The sequence below is a fragment of the Arachis hypogaea genome, chromosome 7 (assembly GCF_003086295.3).
Source record: "Arachis hypogaea cultivar Tifrunner chromosome 7, arahy.Tifrunner.gnm2.J5K5, whole genome shotgun sequence".
Taxonomy (NCBI): Eukaryota; Viridiplantae; Streptophyta; class Magnoliopsida; order Fabales; family Fabaceae; genus Arachis; species Arachis hypogaea.
The window spans coordinates 40,188,343-40,197,446 of NC_092042.1; positions in this window are offsets into that span (position 1 = coordinate 40,188,343).

The following is a 9,104-nucleotide window of genomic DNA, read 5'->3' on the forward strand; positions in this document are numbered from 1 at the left end:
ACAGTCATTCAATCATTGAATCCTACTCAGAATACCACAGACAAGGTTAGACCTTCCGGATTCTCTTGAATGCCGCCATCAGTTCTTGCCTATACCACGAAGATTCCGGTTAAAGAATCCAAGAGATATTCACCCAATCGAAAGTAGAACGGAGGTGGTTGTCAGTCACACGTTCATAGGTGAGAATGATGATGAGTGTCATGGATCATCACATTCATCAAGTTGAAGAACAAGTGATATCTTAGAACAAGAACAAGCGGAATTGAATGGAAGAACAATAGTAATTGCATTAATACTCGAGGTACAGCAGAGCTCCACACCTTATACATAAGCATAAGGTCTAGGCATGGCCGAATGGCCAGCCTCCCAATGATCTAAGAACTAGATGTCCAAAGATGATCTAAAGATTAAAAGAAATCCAAAGATGAAAATACAATAGTAAAAGGTCCTATTTATAGAGAACTAGTAGCCTAAGGTTTACATAGATGAGTAAATGACATAAAAATCCACTTCCGGGCCCACTTGGTGTGTGCTTAGGCTGAGCAATGAAGCATTTTTCGTGTAGAGACTCTTCTTGGAGTTAAACGCCAGCTTTTATGCCAGTTTGGGCGTTTAACTCCCATTTGGGTGCCAGTTCCGGCGTTTAACGCTGGGATTTCTGAGGGTCACTTTGAACGCCGGTTTGGGCCATCAAATCTTTGGCAAAGTATGGACTATCATATATTTCTGGAAAGCCCAGGATGTCTACTTTCCAACGTCGTTGAGAGCGCGCCAATTGGGCTTCTGTAGCTCCAGAAAATCCACTTCGAGTGCAGGGAGGTCAAAATCCAACAGCATCTGCAGTCCTTTTTAGTCTCTGAATCAGATTTTTGCTCAGGTCCCTCAATTTCAGCCAGAAAATACCTGAAATCACAGAAAAACACACAAACTCATAGTAAAGTCCAGAAAAGTGAATTTTAACTAAAAACTAGTAAAAATATACTAAAAACTAACTATATCATATCAAAAACAAACTAAAAACAATGCCAAAAAGCATACAAATTATCCGCTCATCAAGGAATCTCAGGGATCTCATGATGAGTGGGGTCTCTTGTGTGCTCCATCCTCTTCTTAGTGATGGGCTTGTCCTTATCAATGGGGATGTCTCCCTCTATGTCAACTCCAACCGAATAACAGAGGTGACAGATGAGATGAGGAAAGGCTAACCTTGCCAAGGTAGAGGACTTGTCCGCCACCTTATAGAGTTCTTGGGCTATAACCTCATGATCTTCTATTTCTTCTCCAATCATGATGCTATGGATCATGATAGCCCGGTCTATAGTAACTTCGGACCGGTTGCTAGTGGGAATGATTGAGCATTGGATGAACTCCAACCATCCCCTAGCCACAGATTTGAGGTCATGCCTTCTCAATTGAACCGGCTTTCCTCTTGAATCTCTCTTCCATTGGGCGCCCTCTTCACATATGACTGTGAGGACTTGGTCCAACCTTTGATCAAAGTTGACCCTTCTAGTGTAAGGATGTTCATCTCCTTGCATCATGGGCAAGTTGAATGCCAACCTTACATTTTCCGGACTAAAATCCAAGTATTTTCCCTGAACCATAGTAAGCCAATTCTTTGGATCCGGGTTCACACTTTGATCATGGTTCTTGGTGATCCATGCATTGGCATAGAACTCTTGAACCATTAAGATTCCGACTTGTTGAATGGGGTTGGTAAGAACTTCCCAACCTCTTCTTCGGATCTCATGTTGGATCTCCGGATATTCACCCTTTTTGAGTGAAAAAGGGACCTCGGGGATCACCTTCTTCAAGGCCACAACTTCATAGAAGTGGTTTTGATGCACCCTTGAGATGAATCTCTCCATCTCCCATGACTCGGAGGTGGAAGCTTTTGCCTTCCCTTTCCTCTTTCTAGAGGTTTCTCCGGCCTTGGATGCCATAAATGGTTATGGAAAAACAAAAAGCAATGCTTTTACCACACCAAACTTAAAATGTTTGCTCGTCCTCGAGCAAAAGAAGAAAGAAGAGAGTAGAATGATTGGTGAATGGGTGAAGAAGAGAGAGAGAGTGGTAGTGTAGGTGGGGATCCTGTGGGGTCCACAGATCCTGAGGTGTCAAGGAAAAGTCATCCCTGCACCAAATGGCATGCAAAAATGCGTTTTTAGCCATTTCTGGCGTTAAACGCCGGGCTGGTGCCCATTTCTGGCGTTTAACGCCAGCTTCTTGCCCTTCTCTGGCGTTTAACGCCAGTCTGGTGCCCCTTTTTTGCGTTAAACGCCCAGAATGGTGCCAGACTGGGCGTTAAACGCCCAACAGCTAGCCTCACTGGCGTTTAAACGCCAGTATGCTTTCCTCCAGTGTGTGCTGTTTTTCTTTCTATTTTTCATTCTGTTTTTGCTTTTTTTCATTGATTTTGTGACTTCTCATGATCATCAACCTACAAAAAACATAAAATGACAAAGGAAAATAGATAAAATATAACATTGGGTTGCCTCCCAACAAGCACTTCTTTACTGTCATTAGCTTGACAGAGGACTCACATGGAGCCTCACAGATACTCAGAGCAATGTTGGAACCTCCCAACACCAAACTTAGAGTTTGAGTGTGGGGGTTCAACACCAAACTTAGAAGTTGGTTGTGGCCTCCCAACACCAAATTTAGAGTTTGACTATGGGGGCTCTGTTTGGCTCTGTTTTGAGAGAAGCTCTTCATGCTTCCTCTCCATGGTGACAGAGGGATATCCTTGAGCCTTAAACACAAAGGATTCTTCATTCACTTGAGTGATCAATTCTCCTCTATCAACATCAATCACAGCCTTTGCTGTGGCTAGGAAGGGTCTGCCAAGGATGATGGATTCATCCATGCACTTCCCAGTCTCTAGGACTATGAAATCAGTAGGGATGTAATGGTCTTCAACTTTTACCAGAACATCCTCTATAAGTCCATAGGCTTGTTTTCTTGAATTGTCTGCCATCTCTAGTGAGATTTTTGCAGCTTGCACCTCAGAGATCCCTAGCTTCTCCATTACAGAGAGAGGCATGAGGTTTATGCTTGACCCTAAGTCACACAAGGCCTTCTTGAAGGTCATGGTGCCTATGGTACAAGGTATTGAAAACTTCCCAGGGTCTTGTCTCTTTTGAGGTAATTTCTGCCTAGACAAGGCATCCAGTTCTTTGGTGAGAAAAGGGGGTTCATCCTCCCAAGTCTCATTTCCAAATAACTTGTCATTTAGCTTCATGATTGCTCCAAGGTATTTAGCAACTTGCTCTTCAGTGACATACTCATCCTCTTTAGAGGAGGAATACTCATCAGAGCTCATGAATGGCAGAAGTAAGTTCAATGGAATCTCTATGGTCTCATTCTGAGCCTCAGATTCCCATGGTTCCTCATTGGGGAACTCATTGGCGGCCAGTGGACGTCCAGTGAGGTCTTCCTCAGTGGCGTTCACTGCCTCTTCTTCCTCCCAAAATTCGGCCATGTTGATGGCCTTGCATTCTCCTTTTGGATTTTCTTCTGTATTGCTTGGGAGAGTACTAGGAGGGAGTTCAGTAACTTTCTTGCTCAGCTGACCCACTTGTGCCTCCAAGTTTCTAATGGAGGACCTTGTTTCAGTCATGAAACTTTGAGTGGTTTTGATTAGATCAGAGACCATGGTTGCTAAGTCAGAGTTATTCTGCTTAGAATTCTCTGTCTGTTGCTGAGAAGATGATGGAAAAGGCTTGCTATTGCTAAACCTGTTTCTTCCACCATTATTATTGTTGAAACCTTGTTGAGGTCTCTGTTGATCCTTCCATGAAAAATTTGGATGATTTCTCCATGAAGGATTATAGGTGTTTCCATAGGGTTCTCCTATGTAGTTCACCTCTTCCATTGAAGGGTTCTCAGGATCATAAGCTTCTTCTTCAGATGAAGCTTCCTTAGTACTGCTTGGTGCATTTTGCATTCCAGACAGACTTTGAGAAATCAAATTGACTTGTTGAGTCAATATCTTGTTTTGAGCCAATATGGCATTCAGAGTGTCAATCTCAATAACTCCTTTCTTCTGATTAGTCCCATTGTTCACAGAATTTCTTTCAGAAGTGTACATGAATTGGTTATTTGCAACCATTTCAATCAGCTCTTGAGCTTCTGTAGGCGTCTTCTTCAGATGAAGAGATCCTCCAGCAGAGCTATCCAAAGACATCTTGGACAGTTCAGAGAGACCATCATAGAAAATACCTATGATGCTCCATTCAGAAAGCATGTCAGAGGGACACTTTCTGATTAATTGTTTGTATCTTTCCCAAGCTTCATAGAGGAATTCTCCTTCCTTCTGTCTGAAGGTTTGGACTTCCACTCTAAGCTTACTCAATTTTTGAGATGGAAAGAACTTTGCCAAGAAGGCATTGACTAGCTTTTCCCAAGAGTCTAGGCTTTCTTTAGGTTGAGAGTCCAACCATGTTCTAGCTCTGTGGTGCACGAAATTGCAATCACACTTTTTGCAATCCCGCACAACTAACCAGCAAGTGCACTGGGTCGTCCAAGTAATACCTTGCGTGAGCAAGGGTCGATCCCACGGAGATTGTTGGCTTGAAGCAAGCTATGGTTATTGTTCATACCCTGACCGGGCTCCTCCAAATCGGCAAATTCACAAGAGGTCCGACCTCGTCCTAAGGCTCACGCCTAAAGGTCGGACCTCGGACAATAAAGCAAGGAAGGCCCATCAAAAGGAACGCAGCCCAAAACCTAAAGGCCGAAAAAGGCCTAGAAAAGGCGGTTCCACAAAGATAGAGATAAAACTCCCAAAGATAAGATAAGATAAGAATATCTTATCCAGGGAAGATCACGGCCAACTACTATAAATACACTGGAGCACCCAGGTATGACATTCATCCACATTCTACACATATCTGCTTGACCCATGCTAACTTAAGCATCGGAGTGTCATTGCAGGTACAACCACCAACCACTCTGCATATCAAGCTCGGGTCCCTAAACCCCCACCTCGGGCCTCTCCAGACGACCGAGCTACACGTTTCAGGAAAACCCTCGGAACATTGGCGCCGTTGCCGGGGACCTGGAAGTCATCCCTCATGGCGGACGACCCTCACAACAATGGCCGCGCTGCATCTGAACAAGAGGACGAAATTGACACCGGAGAACGACCGGACAGCCCTCTATCACCACGCACTCCAGGAGGAAACAAACAGAATCACCCAAAGACATCACTCCCAAACAAAGATCCACAAAATTCCGAAAAGAGAAGAGCTCGGAAATTCTAGAAGCAGTCCGGGCACAACAAAACCGACTGAAACAACTCGAAGAGGACATAAAGAAGCAGAAAGAAACTGAACAAGATCTGAGAAGGGAGACTCGAAAGCGCAGAGAATTAGAAGAAAAACTGCGGAAAATAGAGGCCAACCTGAAAGACCGGACAGAACGCGGCACCACCCCCGAAGGCAACCATGATCCCTTCACGCAAGAGATCATGAAGGAGAAGGTACCGCGAAACTTCAAACCACCCGATATGGATCTCTACGACGGCACCACCGATCCAAGTCACCACCTCAGCAACTTCAGAAGCAGAATGTACCTAGTCGACGCCTCCGACGCGATTCGGTGCAAAGCCTTTCCCACCACTCTCACCAAGTCAGCCATGAAGTGGTTCGACAACCTGCCACCAAGATCAATCGCCAGCTTCGAAGACCTAACCAAAAAATTCCTAACAAGGTTCTCTATTCAAAAGGACAAGACAAAACATGCCCCCAGTCTACTCGGGATCAAACAAGGTAACCAATAAATTCTCCGAGGATACATGGAGCGATTCAACAAAGCCTGCCTGGACATACAACACTTGCCCACTGAAGCAGCCATCATGGGACTAGCAAACGGCCTAAAAGAGGGACCGTTTAGCCAATCCCTATCCAAACGATACCCGACCTCCCTATACGAGGTGCAGGAGCGGGCAGAAAAATATATCAACATGGAGGAAACCTCCCAGCTAAGAGACTCTTCTAGGAAGGAATCAACCTACCCACTCCGAGATCGAGATCGGGAACAGAGGAAGAAAGAAGAACCCAACTCGGACAAGCCACGGAAGTACCACAACTACACCGCCCTCCGAGTCTCCCTGGTAGACATCTACAGAGAAGTATGCCACACCGAAAAGATCCCACCGCCCCGACCGCTAAAACACAAGAGGGCGGGGAGAGATCGGTCCGAATACTGTGAATATCACAAGCTCTACGGTCATTCTACTAACGACTGCTACGACCTAAAAAATGTTATAGAAAAGCTAGCCAGAGAAGGAAAACTCGACAGGTACATAGCAGAGAAAGGAGAAGAGACCAGGAAGAGAAGGCGGGGAGATAACGAAGATCGGGCCGAACAAACCCCGCGAACCCCTGAAAACACGTTCACATGATAAATGGAGGTTTTGCAGGCGGAGGAACATCCAGATCCTCGCGAAAAAGACACCTCAAAGAAGTCTATCACGTCCGAGAAGACAGTCCCCTGCCCGAATCACCTACCATCTCATTTACCCGAGAAGATGCTCAAGGGATAATACCGGGCACGACGATCTAATGGTAATCACCATTATCCTAGCAAACGCCAACTTACATCGAACCCTGATTGACCAGGGAAGCTCAGCAGATATCCTGTTCAAAACGGCCTTCGACAAGCTCGGACTTGAGGAAAAAGAACTAAAACGCCTATCCCACCGACCTATTTGGGCTAGGGGATACCCCGATCCATCCCTTAGGATACATCTCGCTACACACTACCTTTGGAAGAGGCGAGCAATCTAAAACATTAAGCATCGACTACATTATAGTCGACGTCACTTCAGCATACAATGCCCTCATTGGGCGACCAACCCTAAACAGACTGGCAGCTATAGTCTCGACCCCACACCTCTGTATGAAGTTCCCTACCGCAAAAGGAATCGCTACCCTAAAAGGCGACCAAAAACTAGCGCGGCGATGCTACAACGAAAGCCTGAGCCTAAAAGGGAAAGAGGTCAACACAATAGAACTCGGACGAGTTCAATCCCGAGAAGATCTTCGGCCACAACCAGAGGGAGAAACCGAAAAATCCAGATCGGGAACACACCCGAAAAAATAACAAACATAGGAGCAAACCTCGAAACGGGCCTAAAAGAGGAACTCATAACCCTCTTAAGAGAGAATTCCGACCTCTTCGCCTGGAAAGCCTCCGACATGCCAGGCATAAGTCCCGACCTGATGTGCCATAAGCTATCAGTTTACCCGGGATCCGACCTATCCAACAAAGATGCCGGAAGCTCGGACCTGAGCGCATGCAAGCAATAGAAGAACAAGTACAAGCACTGCTAGATGCAGGGTTCATTCGGGAAGTAAAATACCCCCTATGGCTCGCAAACGTGGTCCTGGTAAAAAAGCCCAATGGAAAATGGAGGATGTGCGTCGATTACACGGATCTCAACAAAGCCTGCCCCAAAGACCCATACCACTACCAAACATCGACGCCTTAGTAGACGCAGCCTCAGGCTATAGATATCTCTCCTTCATGGACGCATACTCGGGATACAATCAAATCCCGATGTACGACCCGACCAAGAAAAGACCTCGTTCATAACCCAAGGGCAAACTACTGCTACGTAGTAATGCCCTTCGGGCTGAAGAACGCAGGGGCAACCTACCAGAGGCTAATGAACAAAGTGTTCTCAGAACACATCGGACTACAGCTGGAGGTGTACGTCACGACATGCTGGTAAAGACACAAGAAGACAGAAACTTGCTGACCGACCTCACCAGTGTCTTCAGCACCCTCAGAAAACACAACATGAGACTTAACCCGACAAATGCACCTTCGCCGCAGAAGCCGGAAAGTTCTTAGGCTTCATGCTAACCCAAAGGGGCATGAAGCGAACCCGGACAAATGCCAAGCATACTCAATATGAAGAGCCCGACGTGTGTCAAAGAAGTACAACAACTGAATGGAAGGCTAGCCGCCCTATCAAGATTCTTGGCAGGATCGCAATAAAATCACTACCTCTCTACTCACTCCTAAAGAAAGGAAACCCTTCTCATGGACCCCGGAGTGCGAAAAAGCCTTCAAGAATTCAAGGAATTCCTCGGGCACCACCAATCCTAACCCGACCTTTAAAGGAGAAGAACTCGTACTATACCTCTCGGTTGGAATCGAGCAGTCGCTTCAGCGTTAATACGAGAAAATGACCAAGGACAACACCCCATATACTTTGTAAGCAAGGCACTACAAGGGGCCGAATTAAACTATCAGAAGATAGAAAAATTCGCCTACGCCCTAGTGTTCACAGCTCGGAGGCTCCGTCCCTACTTTCAAGCCCACACCATCAAAGTCCGGACAAACCAACCCATGAGACACATCCTCCAAAAAACAGACCTGGCAGGACGAATACTACAATGGGCGGTGGAACTGTCCGAGTTCGACCTCCACTATGAACCCGGACTGCCATAAAATCCAGTATCTAGCCGACTTTATCGCAGAATACACGGAGACCCCTGGAACCCCACTCTCATGGAACCTGTATGTCGACGGGTCCTCAAACAAAACAGGAAGCGGAGCCGGGGTTATACTTGAAAGTGACCAAGGAACGCGGATGAACTATCCCTAAAATTCGAGTTCCAGGCTTCGAACAACCAAGCCGAATACGAGGCCCTACTAGCAGGTCTAAAGCTAGCCGAAGAGGTCGGAGCCTAGAGAATCACAATCTTCAGTGACTCCCAGGTCGTCACATCACAAGTAAATGGAAGCTACCAGGCCAAAGACCCACTATGAAAAAATACCTGGACCAAACACAGGCACAATTACGCCACTTTTCAGAATAAAATCCAGCACATACCTCGGGAACAAAACCCCGGGCAGACGCCCTCTCAAAGCTCGCCAGCACCAAGCCCGGAGGCAACAACAGAAGTCTCCTCCAAGAAACCTTACAATCTCCCTCCGTGTTAAGAGGGAGAAACGCTAAATATATCCAACCAACAGCAAGGATGGATGACCCCCATACTCAACTACCTGAGTCGGGAACTCTCCCCGCCGAAAGAAAGAAGCTAAAAGGCTTGCAAAGGACGCCCAGAATTATACACTAATCCACGACG